Genomic DNA, 15447 nt, shown 5'->3' with positions numbered 1-15447 from the left:
TAAATGCATCATGACCACATTTTATCACATAAACTCGTACATTGCTTTTGTGAAACAAATGCAAGGCTAAGGACACGATTCTCCCAAAAACAGATTCCCCTAGCGAGCGTGTTTAGCCGTGTGTTTCCCAGCACTCGCAGTGCTGAGAAACAGATGGCTACTCAACACGACTCGTATTGCATAACGGGCCTGAATGGGGAACGCACACGACTGAGGCTGCACATAGCCCTGTTTTTTATAGTGGGGAGATCCACTCGCCGTAACTCCACAGTGTAGCAAGGCCCCCGAAATGACATTTTGGCAGTGCCAGACTGGCACCCAGTTGGCACTGCCAGGGGCCCAGGTGGCACCAGCAGTGCCAGGGCACCACCCTGCCCAAAGGGCACGCAGAAAGGGATGCCAATCCCCTGGAAGACCCCCACGAGTGCTGTTCTGTCTGGTTCCCATTTGTGAGGACCAGTGCTGACTGGCACTTGCCCGAAGTCTCTTGGGAATCAACACATTGGAGTGAGGCTTACTGCCTCATCCTAATATGCAGATTTGCCAAAAAAGTGATCCCGCCTACAATGGGCAGGATTCGTATCGCAATGTCTCGCGAGATCACGTTGGGTCTCGCGAGGCGTGGCAAGCCGGTCGCGGGGCCTCTCGACATTCATCGGCCGCGGTGCGCAGTGGCGAGCTGCCTTTTTGGTGCAGCGTGGCCGTTGGATCGCGCCTATATCTTTTCAAATCGAAGTATAACGGGTGAATTTCAACTACGGTTTCCCACTTCTCTACCATGCCATTAGTAGAAGAACCATGGAACCCCAAGTAGAAGAGTCATGGAACCCCAAGTAAAATTAATGTATTTCCCCAGAATTTCTGGAGCTCTTATGACAAACAGATGAGAGAATCTCCATGGGCATTTATTTCCACTGCGTTTTAAATCCCAGTTTTATAATTGTAAATTGCAAATCTGAAAATAGTCAAAATTGTGTTTTCTTGTAAAATTATTCAATGAATTCATTGAGTTTATTTGTTGCAGCTTAAGCGTTATTCATCAAATGACTATTTTATTATCCTTTACAACCAAAGACAGTCGGGGATACATTTAGCGCACTGCTGTCTGTTTTGTGCATTAAAAGCTGGCAACCAGAAGTTGAAAATCTGGGATTGACACCCAATGTCTGCCAGGTGTTGATGCTATCTTCAAGTGGGCTCTCTTGCATGAGATATGTGCAAGTGACAGTGTAAACAACTGTTCTTTGCCAGTTGTTAGGACTTGGATGCAAAATTCAGGTGCAAAGGGTGATTCTGCATTATGCAAGCTCTGTTCAGTTATACCTGGCTTTGAGTGGTTTTGATGCTGACAATCTCCAATTGGCACACTACATTGGGGTAGTGGCCTGGTGTCTGTGCCTACTCTCATTTGTTCAAATGGACTGATGTGGAAAGAGTCATTCCACAGACATGCTGTCTCTTTGAATTTCATACAATACTTACATGGGGTAAACAGCACAGAAACGGGCCATTTGGCCCAACCAGTCTATGTTGGTGTTTATGTTCCACCCGAGCCTTCTCCCATCTTTTTTCATCTAAATCTACTATCGTAACTATGAATTCCTTCATACTTTTCTAGTTTTTTTTCTTAAATGAATCTATACTACTTGCTTCAACCACATTCTTCTCTTTTTGGGTGAAGACATTCTTCTGAATTCTCTATGGATTTCTCAGTAACTATATTAATGACCTCTAGTTATGCTCTTCTCCCCAAGTGGAAAAACTAGTGGAAGGAGATACAAAAGTCTGAGAACATGCATGAACAGACTCAGTAACAGCTTCTTCCCCGCTGTTACCAGACTCCTAAACGACCCTCTTATTTACTGACCTCATTAACACTACACTGCTGTATGCTTCACCCGATGCCGGTGTTATGTAGTTACATTGTGTATTTTCTATTATTTCCTTTCTTTTCATGTACTTAATGATCTGTTGAGCTGCTCACAGAAAAATCCTTTTCACTGTACCTCGGTACACGTGACAATAAACAAAATCCAAACCAATTCTCCCTTAATCCATTTTATCAAAACTTTTCATAATTTAAAAGATTAGGTCATCATCAGCCTTCTTTTATCAAGAGACAAGCAAATCGGGTCAATCCTTCTTGATGTTTACCCGTGCATTTCTGGTGCCATGCGTCTAAATTTTCTCTGCACCCTCCCTATTCCACTGTATCCTTTTTATAATATGGTAATCACAACTGCATGCAGCATAAGCGCGCTCCAACCAAGATTTGTTATGGCTTTAGCATAAGCTCCCTGCTTTTCAATCATCCATTTCTAGAAATAAAGCTTAGTGCTTGGTTTGCTTGTGTCAGCCTGTGATGCAAACTTTACCAATTGGTGTATTTGTACTCCAAGATCTCCTTTGTTCCTCCATCCCACCCAGACTTGCACCTTCCAAGCAATAAGCGACCTCCCTATTCTCTCTACCAAAATGTATTACCCCAAAGTTATGTGTTAAGCTTCATTTGCCAATTATTTGCCCCTTCTTTACGTTCATTAATGTCCTTCCATAATTTGTTACAGTCCTCCTCAATTAGGTGTTGTCTCAAATTTAGAAATTGTGTTTTTGATTCCAAAGTATAAATCATTTACTGTAAATGAAAAACAATGGTGATACTTGTGGAACACCACTTTCCTCCACCTGCCACTTTGGATATCTACCATTTATCCCTGCTCTCTGCTTTTTGTCTTGAAACCAGCTAGCAATCCATTCTGCCACCTGTCACCTCCACATTTTCTGACCTTATTCATTAGTCCAGTGTAGGGCACCTTAATGAAGGCTGTTTGAAATTACATCCACTACATTATTGTCGATTTCTTTGTTACCTCCTCAAAAATATCAGTTTCTCCTATGAATTTTTTCAAACAAAGTTCAGATTTTAAAAAATACAATAAAACAAAAACATCTGTTGTCAAGATTTTGTCTGTTACTATCAATCGCTTTTCTCTACATCTTTTGGGGGAAATTTTAGTGCAGCTGTAATGCATCTAAATTGTGCAAACAAAATTTACAGCTCGGGCATATGGCTGTTTCATTAGTTTGATCATTCAGTAATAGCAGACTAAAATTAAATAGCATTAAAGTTGATTAAATAACACTAAATTATTTATTTCCATTAATAGAAAATCTTAATTTTTGGCAGATATTGGCATGTAGTTATGTTAACATTTTTGCAAGACTTTTCACTATGGAGACCCACAAAATTACCCTCAAACAGTGTGGTTAAAATGATGAAACATTGGGCTGAATTTCACATCGTGGAAAGTGGTCTTGCTCTCTCTGTTGGAAGTCTGGGGCAAATCCCTCTGTTCATTGCCAGCTCGCCTTGTAGCCATTTAATAGCTGTTGAACTGTTAGTTGACTTTGTGTAGATCTCCTGTCCCATAAGTGAAGAAACCCTGCCTCAAAGACCTGCCAGACAATCAAGTGGCTGGCAGCACTCTTGTACCAGCAGTGCCACTGGGAGGGATGGACACAGCTGGATTGCAGCCAGTCTCAGAAGAATAGGGACTATGAAGCCGAGATTTACAGTCACGTCCAGGGTCTCACTGCTTAGTAGGCCCAGGCGAGGAAGTTGGGGCGTGCCGGAGTAAATGGAAAATGCAGTTGGGAGGAACGCCTTGAGGGGAGGGGAGGCTCTGATGGGCATAGGATTTATGTGGTGGCCTGGACATTTGGTGCCATGGGGAAAATCCACCTAATTGGCCTAAAGCCGAGCACCCCATTGCGGATAAAATACCCACAGGGGATGGTAAAGGGCAGGCGCTATGCTGCTGCCATTGTGCCCAACGTTATCCCCCCCCCCCCGCCAACCCATCCTGGGAGGGGGTGGGGGGAGCTTCTTGACGGCGCAAAGAAAAATGATTTTTCACATTAAAGGCACCATATGAATATAGGTTGTTGTTGGGAATCTGTCATTTTGGGCTCGATTCTCTGACCCCACATGCTCATGCGCAAATTGCACCAGGAAACTGTGGGGGAGGGGCCATAGCGCATTTGGTGCCGGGTAGATCCTCTTTTGGTATTTTCCCCACCGATGTGCCCTGACAGTGAGGGTGTGAGCCAGATTAGCATTTTAAAATCTGCATTTAAATGTTCTCTATCAGTTTTGAGATGGATTCTGCCCGCTGCAAGGATTTTCCGACCCTCGAGAACCTGTCACGAATTACTACTGGCTTTGAAAATGGTAACCCAGTCATGATGGCCACTTGGGGAGTGAGGGACTCGGAGGCCATTGAAGCCCCAGGGTGGCACTAGCAAGGGGCGGGCCCTGGAGGAGGAGCAGGGACCTAGGGTGACCCGATAACGGAGTAACGCTCACTTAGTGGGGGTGTGGGAGGGTTGGGTCACCCTCATACTTGTGTGGGGGGATGGGTGACCCAAACAATTAGCGATGTTGAGTGTGGGGGGCGGGGGGGGGTGCCTCCGGGTCAAGGGTTGGGGGTTTTGCGTATGTCTGCAGGGGTTTGCTATGTCCATGGAGCGTGGGACCATCAACTTAGCTTTGAGAACCTGCGCCCTGATCTCTGTTGAGCCGGTCTTCCCATTTTTGGGAGAACTCCGTCCTTTATTTATATGGTATGCTGGTCTCTAATTGGCTCCAGCCTCTTTGCTACTGGAGCACGTTATACCAGCGGCGGTCCAAAATGCGAAATCTTTTCTGCAGTTTCAAGTCCCCTGCAACACATCATCAGGCAATATTTATGCACAATAAATTTACTTTTCCCTGGCAATGAATTTATTTTGATCTCTTTCAATACCAGCAGGATAGCACAGTGGTTAGCACTGTTGCTTAACAGCGCTAGGGTCCCAAGTTCGATTCCCGGCTTGGCTCACTGACTGTGTGGAGTCCGCACGTTCTCCCCAGTCTGTGTGAGTTTCCTTCGGGTGCTCCGGTTTCCTCCCACAAGTCCTGAAAGACGTGCTGTTAGGTCATTTGGCCATTCTGGATTCTCCCTCCGTGTATCTGAACAGGCGCTGGAATGTGGCAACTCGGGGCTTTTCACAGTAACTTCATTGCAGTGTTAATGTACGCTTACTTGTGACACAAAAGATTATTATTATCTCCAAAACCCTCACTCTATATTGAATGCAGTAAATTATCCATGGAAAAAAAACAGATTTTATTCTTTTGCTACATATGATAAAAGCATGCAAATGATTTCCTCTCTCTCGAAGTGGAAGGACTGAAATAAAGTTCAGCAAGTTAATGGCAGGTTCTATTTAAATATCAGGAATGTGCAGTTTAAGATGGAATGACCATGATCAATGCACGGGGTTATGGGGATATGGCTGAGATACAGTGCTCTTTTGGAGGGTCGGTGCAGACTTGATGGGCCGAATGGCCTCTTGCATTTTAGGGATTCTATGAAATACCTTTAATTGTGTTAAATGGATCCAATACATAGCAGAAAGCTTTTCTGGACTAGTAAAAAAAAAAAAGGTTAATGTTTGTGCAGACCGAGACGTTGGTATTCAAAGCATTAATTTGAATTGTTAATTATTTACACTTTTTTAACATATTTCATAGAATTTACAATGCAGAAGGAGGCCATTCGGCCCATCGAGCCTGCACTGGCTCTTGGAAAGAGCACTCTACCCAAGCCCACACCTCCAGCCTATCCCCATAACCCAGTAACCCCACCCAACACAAAGGGCAATTTTGGACACTAAGGGCAATTTAGCATGGCCAATCCACCTAACCTGCACATCTTTGGACTGTGGGAGGAAACCGGAGCACCCGGAGGAAACCCACGCACACACGGGGAGAACGTGCAGACTCCGCACAGACAGTGACCCAAGCCGGGAATCGAACCTGGGACCCTGGAGCTGTGAAGCGATTGTGCTAACCACCATGCTACCGTGCTGCCCAAGTATGGTAGTAGATAACAGCATTTCACATTAAGTGTGAATTAAATGTTGCTCTTGGAATTATATTTAATTACTCTATGAGTGAAATTTGAATGCTTTCCATGTAGATTCCTATTCTGCATTATAAAGGAATGTATAATAATTAGTATTTGCAAGAGCTGAGAGTCATTTTATATTCCTACCATTGTTTGTGAACATTTTAATATCCCATGATTTGCAGTACTATGCGATATGAACTGTATGAGGCTTATATTTTAATTTTCTAATCAATGATTGGTAATTTCCTTCTAGGCTGCATCTTTTCTATAGTTTCAAAGTTGACGTCAGCAGTTTATAGTTGCCCCTAACCTTGTTGCCTTGGATATAAGTATGGTGCTTAGCTTAGTTAGGTGCTGAATATGTGATATGAGATAAACGGAGTTGGATCTCATTGTCTGGTGGAATAGGCTCCGGGGGCTGGATGGCATTCTCCTGTTCTTATTCAGATGGGATGCCTCAAGCTTGGGAGGGAGCAAGTAGTATTCAGTCTTCAACATTGTTCAATAATCCTCTGCTGGAGAGCATGTGGGTTAGAATTTTCAGTATTTACATCCATAAATGCACTTAACCTGGTTATTAAAAGATTACATAAATTTGTCCTCCTGTCCAGTTGTTTTGTCCACAAAAGTCAGTAGGTTGCCCTCCATAAAGTTTAAAACCTCGGGGTGGGATTTTCCTTCGGCCGACGCAGGAATCGTGAAACATGATTGTATGGAGGATTCGGCATCAGCCGAAAATCCAGGTTGGCACCAGGTGCCAAACTGAATGTCATCCTCGCGGCGTGAATGCGTTCTGCAGTGCATGCCGGCTTGGCCATGCAAATTGTACAGTAAAGGCCATTGTCATATCATTAACAGGCCTGACGCGGCATTTTCCGGACCTTCTGTGATGTTCCACCCCACTAGGAGGAATTACTGATGGGGAGGTTCACTTGTGGTATTTTAAATCTGGAAACGGGCACCATGGCTGCTGAGGGTATGGGAGGGGGTAAAAACAATGTCCAACGTCACTATCGTGTGATCTGCCAGGGCTGGGAGGGAGTAGCGGGAGATGGCCGGGACCCGGGAGTGCCGTGAGTTCATGGTAACTGGGCATGGACCGTCTCTGCTGCAGTCTGCAAAGCAGCCATGCGGCAGCGTGCACCACTGACTGCCCACTGGGAACTTAACGGCAGGGATTGTATTGGTATCCCCCCAGACCATCCCCCTCTGTACTCTCTGGCCCCAGCCAACCCATCAACAGGATGGCTGTGCTTCAGCGCAACCAGTGCCATCATCCCTGGCTGGGATGAGGGTTGGCATGCATTGGAATTGTGCGAGTTCTACCTGGTGCCAGTGCTAGCCCATTAACGGGACCTGAATCGCTCTGGGATTGGCACCACTTTCACCCACGTAGACGCCTTGCTATTAAGTCCCAGAGTCAGCACTTAGTCTCTCAAGTGGAGAATTCGCCCCCTCTATACCTGCCAGCATTTTCTTGTGAATCTGCTGCATTCTTTCTGAGAAGGGAAAGATTTAGTCGATGATCTACTGTCTACTGAGCAATTTAAATAAATTAATTTTTAAAACTTTAAAATCCTTTCTCTCACTTGCCTTGTATTCCTGAACCTCACTCTTGAAGGAAATCCTTCCCCCAACCTATGCTCGATCCTAATATTTTGAGGCCACATTGATTATGATCAAACCACTTGGGCCATTCAGCAACTATTTTTAAATTTGTGTGCCTGCCAAATACATAGTGCAACTTGACATCAGCAGAGATGGAATAATTTTGGATACAACTTCTGAGTTAGGTCCCCAGAGAAAATTGCCGGCATATGAGTCCCAAAAAGTTGGTTTACAGGTGCAACAGGTGATTAAGAAGGCAAATTGAGTTTTGTCCTTCATTGCTAGAGGGATGGAGTTTAAGACTAAGGAGGTGATGCTGCAATTGTATAAGGTGTTAGTGAGGCCACACCTGGAGTATTGTGTTCAGTTTTGGTCTCCTTACCTGAGAAAGAACGTACTGGCGCTGGAGGGTGTGCAGAGGAGATTCACTAGGTTAATCCCAGAGTTGAGGGAGTTGGATTGCGAGGAGAGGTTGAGTAGACTGGGACTGTACTCATTGGAATTTAGAAGGATGCGTGAGGATCTTATAGAAACATATAAAATAATGAAGGGAATAGACAGGATAGATGCGGGCAGGTAGTTTCCACTGTTGGGTGAAAGCGGAACTAGGGGGCAGTAGATTTAGGACTGAGCTTCGGAGGAACTTCATAGATCATAGAATTTACAGTGCAGAAGGAGGCCATTCGGTCCATCGAGTCTTCACCGGCTCTTGGAAAGAGCACCCTACCAAAGCCCACACCTCCCCACACCTCCACCCTATCCCCATAACCCAGTAACCCCACCTAACCCAAGGGCAATTTATCATGGCCAATCCACCTAACCTGCACATCTTTGGACTGTGGGAGGAAACCGGAGCACCCGGAGGAAACCCACGCAGACACTGGGAGGATGTGCAGACTCCACACAGACAGTGACCCAAGCCGGGAATCGAACCTGGGACCCTGGAGCTGTGAAGCAATTGTGCTATCCACAATGCTACCATGTTGCCCTAAAGAGTTGTGAATCTATGGAATTCCTTGCCCAGTGAAGCAGTTGAGGCTCCTTCATTAAATGTTTTTAAGATAAAGATAGATAGTTTTTTGAAGAATGAAGGGATTAAGGGTTATGGTGTTCGGGCCGGAAAGTGGAACTGAGTCCACAAAAGATCAGCCTTGATCTCATTGAATGGCAGAGCAGGATCGAGGGGCCAGATGGCCTACTCCTGCTCCTAGTTCTTATGTTCTTATATGTGTGGGTATTAGAAAAATTGCATGCTATGGATAGATCAGCTAAACTTTTCGGATTGCCGGCCAATACTTACTATCTAGGTTTGACGGAAAAGTGCCTATCTGGAAAAGGTGCTGAAGGTTTGTGAGTGCCATGGAGATATGTGGTAGTATGAGTTGTTCGCTTAGAGGGGTGCGTGCGAAAAGACAGCTCAGGTTATTATACTAAATTGAAATAATTACTGTTTTATATTCGAGCCTTACTTCATGCAGCCTTTGTGAATTGTAACTCCTCCACAGGATGGCACTGCAACAGCGCTGTTTAAGAGTTTTCATGTAATTATCCGTTACGTTTTGTACTGTAGCGAAACTTGAAATCCAGCATAATTTAAGTCTCATTCTCTCCTTAAACAAATCAGAATTCCTAAAATAAATTGTTCTCCTGCATTGTGACTGCTTCAACTTGACAACATATCTTCCCAGTGCAGTGTCAAACTTCTTCCTCAGCGCAAAGAAACCTGAGCAGACTATTTTAGTATTTTAAGGAAGGAGACTTTCTTGCCCACAATTACAAAACTTCATAAAACATATTTACACTGGAACGGTGTACAAATATGTTTACCCTCCTGAACAGAGTTTTTTTTGTGGTAGCATGAATGCAAATCAAAGCATTCAGTGGATCAGGCCATGAATTTACACTCTGCCTGATAATTGCAGCATCCATAGTTAAATGTATTCAGCGATTTCAATGCTGCAATACAATAATGCATCATTTCTCTCACTTCTGATGCAAATTAGATCTTTAGACCTGCAATAGAATAAATTTGTGACAATTTTGAAATGTTAATGTTAAATTTATGTTGATTTGTCATTTTTAAAGCATCTTTTTTAAAACTAGTAAGCGTTCAAAGACATGGATGGCTCTTAATAACATCATTGTTCAACCAGCACATGGTTATCTCAGAGCCTTGTGACCTAGTTGATTATTGCAAGCAACAGTGCCACCCAACATATATTTACGCTATAATTGAAGTGTTTAATGAGCTACTTGATGACATTGGCAAATAAATTTGATTAGAATTTGCTTTCTATGTTAAGGGACAGGTATCCAAAAGTGTTGTCTTATTATGTTCATTTTGGACAATCACCTGTACTTTCTTATTGAACTAATTTCTGTAAACATAGATTGTTGGTCTAAGTGGTTAACCATGAAAACATTATCCTGCTTGTTTTGCAGTGCCATAATTTTGTTTTCATGACTGATGAATGTTATAAGTGGAACTGCCTTCTAACACTTTCTTTTGTTTGCATGTTGCATGCTGTTCCATTACAACACAGATGGTGACGAAGGTAAAAATGTTCATTATATATGTCTATATTCTCTGCAAAGCCATTTTCTTGAAAATATTAATTTTCTACATAGAGCTGGTGATTGGGACTTTTTAAACTCAAGTTCCTTTCATTTTTAAATGTCAACAACCATTCATCTAATGCATTCGGTGAAGCCCTCCTAATGCCTATACTCATTTAATTTCATTTTATTGCAGATGTAGATTTTCAAATGTTTAATGTAAATTGCCAGTTGCTGTTAGAATGCTGGTTTGTCCCCAAGTGATTTAACCAGTATATCTAAACTCCGAAAGAGGTCTATAATAAATAGGACAACTCTTTTTGTATTGTCCATTTCCCCCCACTTTTTTCTTACTTGCCTCCCTCGGAGATGATAGTTTGTATTGGAATGCATCTGAACTGCAGTAGACCACGTTGATCTATTGCTTTGCTCCAGTCAGCTGATTAAGCTCCAAATCCTTCGATATGTTTAACAGAAATCTATTGATTTCAGTGTGAAAGCACCGATGCTTTGAATATTCACGGGCTGGGGTTCTCCGATCGTGCGCCGGGTCGCCGATTTCTCCGGCGACCGGAGGATCGGCGGCAATCGTGCTGGTGCGGGCGCCACGGCGCCGGTCGGGGGCCGTTGAAAGCGCGCCACCCCGGCGATTCTCCGCGCTCAACGGGCCAAGTTCCGCTGAGCCCCACCAGCATAGTTTACGTATTGCCCTACCCGGCGGGACCTCGGCGTTGTGGCTGCGGGCGCCATCTTGGTGGCGGGGCGGGGGGAGCTGACTCTGGGAAGGGCTTCCACGGTGGCCAGGCCCGTGATCGGGGGCAACCGATCGGCGGGCGGGCTCATTCCGGGGGGGGGGGGGGGGGAGGGGGGGAGGGGGCGCAAATGTTCCTCCACGCGGGCCCCTGTAGAGCTCTGCCATGTTGCCTGCGGGCCGCGCAGAGACAGCCATGGTGCACATCCGCGGACTCGTGCCGGCTGTGGCGCAAGCATGCGTGGACCCGCGCTGGCCGTGGTGCGCCGCATTCGCCGCCAGAGCAGCAGACTGCACTCCGGTGTCGTTCTTGTCCCCTAGGAAGGGGTGAATGCTGGGCTTGGAGGCCCGTTGAAGCCGTCATCAACACTTGGCCGGGATTTCGGAGAATCCCGGCCCAGGTCTTTTGTGAGAAAGTATTTCAGATTTCTACTGCACTTTTGAGTGAAAATGTGCTTACTGATTTCTTTCCTAAATGGACTGATTCTAATTTTAAGATCCTTTTGTGCTTTCCTTTCCAATATTCTAAACGTCCGGATCAGATAATTCCACAATCTTCTAAATCTAAAACTAAACACTGTACTTCAGATGGAATCTACATAACTGAAACATAATTTCCTCCCTTAGTAATCCAACTTCCTTGAAATAAAGACCAACATCCCATTCAACCTTTTGATTGCATTTAACACCTGTCTGCTAACTTTAAATGATTATGCACTTGAAACCCCAACATCTCTTCACTTCTATGCAGTTGCTAGTATTTCATCATTCGGAATATACTTCAATTTAACCTTCTTGAGCCTAAAAGCTTCACACTTGCCGACATTAAATGCCGTCTGCCATTTTATGGTCCACTCACTTCATTGGTCTATTTTCCTTTCTCTATTTTCTGCATTACTTGCATTCTTTCTCATGTGATACATTTTTAGGAGTCAGCAGCATCTTTTATGGTACAGGCAGTTTGATTGTTGGTAACACCATCTTTCATTCTTCCAGTTCAGAGAGAAATTAATTGCTCACTCATAAACCTTTCTTATGTTTCATTCGATAATTTATGAAGCCGCAAAATGTCCTAAGTAGGTTAAGTATTTGGTCAGTGTTGTGGAAGAGGATATAGCTATTTGGCTATCGTGTACTTCATTCTCACTCACTAGTAACCAGATGAAGATTCTTGGGAGTTTTAAAAGAAACTATTTGTTACGAGCTAGAGCAAGGGCTCCAGTACTCCACCTAGTCGCATGCAAGAGAGCACTGATCCAAGGATTACAGTCAGTTACACTTTTGGATTTGGTTACAAGAAATTAGCATATACTAATCGAAAGTGTACATTTGTTTCAAAATTATCTATGTCCATTAACAAATAATTGGATTACATGATATATAACATCTGTATAGTCATCCAGTTGCAATTCGGGTGCATCTACTTATTTATAATATCACCAAATATGTATTTTTCTCTGTTTATCTACTAATTTCCAGACATGGGTATGATAAGAATATATTTTGACCAGCGATGTATCCACTCCTTTCCCCATTGTTTCTTCTTGTAGTGGACACATGCGACAGTTGAAGAGTGTTTAATTTAACCCTTGTATGCGAATTGTGTAAATAAAGCGTTCCCTGTAATCTGGTCTTTGACTGTTATCTGTAGACAATCTCGGCTAATGCCACTGGACTCACTCGTTAATGATTCTCTCTCTTTGAGAATATACCAGCTTCTGTGATTTTTAAGATTGTATGCTTTTGAACTATTTCATGGAGCCGCCAATCGTGTGGCAATTCTAATCCACTGGAGTATGACACGGTGCTGTCAACCAAATCCGGTATCCAGTTAACTGCCATGTTATTTCAGAAATATCTTTAACCTGGAAATTGGCCAAGTTTAGGACAGACTAAATGAGACCCTCCTAGTTTATAAGCCAAAGGTACACAGCATCTTTAATTGCCCTCTTCATATCATGCCAGGGCAGCTTTTGTATGTATTCGTTCCTTTTCCTCAAATTCCTACAGTTATCGTAAAAGGTAATGGAGAGGAACGCAAATTTGGTCCTCAATAAATTTACAACCCTCCCGAAACAATTCAACAGTGTGCTCTAGCTAGGCATAAATGATTGATGTACACATGTGGATCCAAAACCTGCACTCCACTTGATTAATAACACACAATATGAAAATGGAGCAATTTGCCATTCAGTGTTGTCATGGAAGAGATATCAGTGGGTGAAATTGTTGAACCATGACTGAAGTAGAATCAGCTGCTTAAAGGTTTTAAAACTTCATTTCATCATGGATTTGTCTCCAATGTCGGCGGGGAAGTATTGGTCTTGTGTGAATGAACCATGGCTACATTTGAGAAAAATCTATTCATGAGTAGCCTAAAAAATAAGAACATTTCTACAACCTACTGCAGTTGCAGGATTCTAGTTTTGCAAAACTTTTTGTAAGCCTATGGGTGGAATTCTCCCAATTTGAGATTAACTGCCGTGGTGGGTGTGGGAGCATGGCGTGCTTAACACTGCGTGGCTAGTGGGGAACCACGCCTAATCTTTCAGCAGTGACCACCTTAATTATGCAGCTGCATGCTTCACACGGTATTCCGTGGAGGGCCAGATCTGAATGGTGTGCAGTCTGCCATCGTGTCTGGCTGCTATATTGAAAAACACTCAACGTCACTGGCTCACTATTGAAGAAAGAGGGTGGCATCTTGAAAATGAAGGTCTCCGGGAGCATTCTGTTGGTGGAAGATGGACCCTTCCAGGACACCTGATTTGGAAGGTTCATCTGTAATGGTGACCTCCATCCCGAACTCTAGAGGTAGCCCTCATTGTTCAGGTGGGTTCCGACATCTGCTCACCACGTTCAAATGTGTTTCATGCTCGAATTGTGGAGTATCTGACGTGGGTGATTGGGCCTTCATCTGCAACCTATTAACAGAATGCAAATGAGATTCATGCCGGCCTCTGGTGGATTTTCCAACCTGCCAGGCTGGGCACCAGTGAAGATCACGCTACCAATTCATGCCAGTGTGAAACAAGTTCCTAGCCCTCACCATATTCTCTCACCAGCATGCCATCAAACATGCCGGTGGGGGCTTGGGAGAATTCCGCTCTATTCTCCGATCAAATTTCTAAGTTCATTGTGGTGGGTTTTTCAGGGAGTTCCCCGAGTTCCCCACCACTATTCAATGACCCTTTAGTCTTTTTTTGGGGCCCTGGGAGTTTTGCACTGGTTTAGTCCTCACTTCAAATTTCTTTTAGCACTGGGGAGCTGAACTCCGAGATCGGGCTGCCATTTTGAAAGGGTGCCCCGATCTCTAAGTGAGCTTGTGCCCCCCCTTCCCATGGACAATGCCACCCCAACCCACCCACACATGGATACTACGCCCCAAGTGAGGATACCCTGCTATGGGGTCCTCCACCCCTCACCCCCAATTTCCAGAGGCCCCTACTTACCTGTCCTGCACCCCCCCACCCTTCAAACCCCCCTCCGCCCACATTTCATGGGCATGGCCCGCCTCGGCCCTGACCCTTTGCAGTGCCACCCTGGCACTCAGACACCATTGTACTGCTGCCCTAGTACTCAGACAGTGCTCCTCCTGTTTGGCAGTGGCACACAGGCACCTTGGCAGTGCCAAGGTGGCAGTGCCAAGATGCCAGCTGGACAATGCAAAGGTGCCTACATTCTAAGGGAAGGGCCAGGGTGCCACCCTGCATTGACTGTTGACTATCCAGAATTCTCCGATGGGCCGGGAGATCCTCCGGGTGCCATTCCGCCTGGTCCACGTTTCTGTGGACAAGTGCAGAATGGCGCACAGCTGCAGACTCCCTGGGGAGGCCGGAGAATCGAGTGAAATGATGAAACTATTCCGCAAGTGTCATTTGGTCTCGCCCCTTTTATGTGGAGTTCCGACTCCGTCATCTCGTGGACCCTGGGTAAATCCTGTGAGGCTCGGAGGCTGCTGGCAAGCCTGCCGGAGGGCTCTCCCGAGATTCTCTGGCTGCGTTGTGCTCTTGCTTGAGTGCAACACAGCAAGAAACTCGCGCAGTATGTCTTTGAGCTTGACATGATGTTTTTATATGTATGATGCCAGTAGTGTCAGTTCATAGGGTGATTTATTTGGCTAATACTCAATTCAGTTTGAAAAAGGAAAAAGCAATGCATTAAATTAATTTCAAATTGTGGCAACAACTGTGCCTTGCACTGCAGTTTTGCTATTTTATATTGGTATAAATGCTTCATCCGTGTGCATCGACGACAAAGTACAAGCCTAAAGTCAGAAGTTGGAGCCCAAACAAGGGGCGGGATTCTCTGATCCTGAGGCTGAGTGTTGACGCCGTCGTAAACGCCATCGCGTTTCCCGACGGCATCAACATGGCCTCAGGAGCAGCAATTCTGACCCCTACAGGGGGCCAGCACGGCACTTGAGTGACCCACGCCGCTCCAGCTGCCGTTCCCAGCGTCAGATGGCTGCCATGGGTCTGCGCATGCTCGGTGGGACCGGCGATATTTCCGCGTATGCGCCGTGTCTCCCTTCTCCGTGCCGGCCCCGACGCAACATGGCATAGGGCTACCGGGGTG

At 44.9% G+C, this 15447-nt stretch overlaps 1 protein-coding gene across 13 annotated transcripts in view; it reads left to right on the top strand.

Moving 5' to 3' along the window:
* Positions 1 to 15447, top strand: part of myo18ab (myosin XVIIIA b) — a 351310-nt gene that overhangs the window by 179924 nt on the left and 155939 nt on the right. The window lies entirely within an intron of this gene.

The sequence above is a fragment of the Scyliorhinus torazame genome, chromosome 12 (assembly GCF_047496885.1).
Source record: "Scyliorhinus torazame isolate Kashiwa2021f chromosome 12, sScyTor2.1, whole genome shotgun sequence".
Classification (NCBI taxonomy): Eukaryota; Metazoa; Chordata; class Chondrichthyes; order Carcharhiniformes; family Scyliorhinidae; genus Scyliorhinus; species Scyliorhinus torazame.
This window is presented reverse-complemented; position numbering and strand designations above follow the sequence as displayed.